This window comes from Arachis ipaensis, chromosome B03 (genome assembly GCF_000816755.2).
Source record: "Arachis ipaensis cultivar K30076 chromosome B03, Araip1.1, whole genome shotgun sequence".
Taxonomy (NCBI): domain Eukaryota; kingdom Viridiplantae; phylum Streptophyta; class Magnoliopsida; order Fabales; family Fabaceae; genus Arachis; species Arachis ipaensis.
In genome coordinates, this window is record NC_029787.2 from 123,718,078 (window position 1) to 123,720,084 (window position 2,007).

Genomic DNA, 2,007 nt, shown 5'->3' on the forward strand with positions numbered 1-2,007 from the left:
AAATCTTCTCTTAACTGAACCGATTCAGGTTCTAACACATGGCTAGCATCAGGAGTGTACTTTTGAAGCTGCGACACGTGAGATACGTCGTGCAGGTTCAAAAGATGAGGTGGTAGAGCCATTCGATACGCCACCGGCCCAATCCTCTCCAGGATCTGAAATGGACCAATGTATCGAGGATTCAACTTCTTTGCTTTAATCGCTCTACCTACTCCTGTGGTCGGAGTAACTTGAGGAAAACATGGTCTCCTTCCTCAAATTCTAAGGGCTTTCGCCTCTGATCGGCGTAACTCTTTTGACGACTCTGCGTCGTAAGCATCCTATCTCGGATTTTCTTGACTTGTTCAGTAGTCTCAGCTATCATTTCCGGCCCCAACAAGCCTTTCTCTCCAGCTTCATACCAACATAGCGGAGATTGACATTTCCTCCCATACAATGCCTCATATGGAGCCATTCCGATGCTTGCATGGTAACTATTATTGTATGCAAACTCTACTAACGGCATATACCGATCCCAACTCGTCGGTTGGTCCAAAACACAAGCTCTCAACATATCCTCTCGTGTTTGGATCGTCCTCTCGGATTGACCATCTGTTTGAGGATGGTAAGCTGTACTCAAGCTTAATCGGGTTCCAAAAGCTTTCTGATATGCACCCCAGAACCTCGAAGTGAAACGAGGATCTCTATTAGAGATTATAGTAGCAGGTACACCATGGAGTCTCACAATCTCCTTTATGTATAATCGAGCTAGCTCCGCAAGGGTGTAGGTCATCCGAATGGGCAAAAAGTGAGCTGACTTCGTCAGTCGGTCCACAATTACCCAGATAGCATCAAAACCAGTCCTAGTCCTTGGCAATCCCGACACAAAGTCCATTGCAATACTTTCCCACTTCCATTGCGGAACCTCTAAAGGTTGCAACATCCTGGAAGGTCTTTGATGTTCAATCTTTACCTTTTGACAAGTTAAGCACTTTGAAACATATTCTGCCACATCATTCTTCATACCCGGCCACCAAAACATCGCCTTTAAATCATGGTACATCTTAGTACTTCCCGGGTGAATGGAGAATCCGCTTTTGTGTGCCTCCTTTAAGATATCTTGCCTCAAAGTGCCAACATCCGGCACAATGATCCTACCCTTGAATCTCCATAACCCATCTTTTTCTTCCGACACTCTCCACTGTTTTCCTTGCTCGATAGCTGGTAACACCTTCCATAATGCTTCATCATTTTCATGAGCCTTTAGGAGTTCGGACTTAAAATCACTCGAGATTTCTAATCGGCTCAAACACAAGATTCCAGATACTTCTCGAACACCAATTTTTAGACTCTCGAATCCCTTGAGCAACTTCTCCTCTTGAAGCATCATCCAAGACGCATACAACGACTTCTAACTTAACGCATCCGCCACTATATTCGCCTTTCCAGGATGGTAATTCAACTCAAAGTCGTAGTCTTTCAACAATTCCATCCACCTCCTCTGCCTCATATTAAGCTCTTTCTGATCAAAGAGATATTTCAGGCTCTTGTGATCAGAGAAGACTTGGAACTTAACCCCATAGAGATAATGCCTCCACACCTTCTAGGCAAACACAACCGCAGCGAGTTCCAAATCGTGCGTAGGGTAACTAACTTCATGAGGTCTTAACTGTCGTGAGGCATACGCCACCACATTATGATGCTGCATCAGCACGCATCCTAGACCCTTTAGTGAGGCATCACAGTACACCTCAAATGGTTCGTTCGGCTCAGGTAACACCAACACAGGTGCAGTAGTCAGCTTTTTCTTCAATGCCTGAAAGCTCTCCTCGCACTCAGGAGTCCAAACAAACGGAGTGTCTTTGCGAGTTAACTTTGTCAACGGCAAAGCTAATTGCGAAAAGCCTTTGATGAACCTTCGGTAATAGCTAGCTAAACCCAGAAAACTCCTTATCTCAGTTACTGTGGCTGGTTTCCTCCAATCCATCACAGCTTCCACCTTAGTTGGATCTACGGCTATTCCCTTCT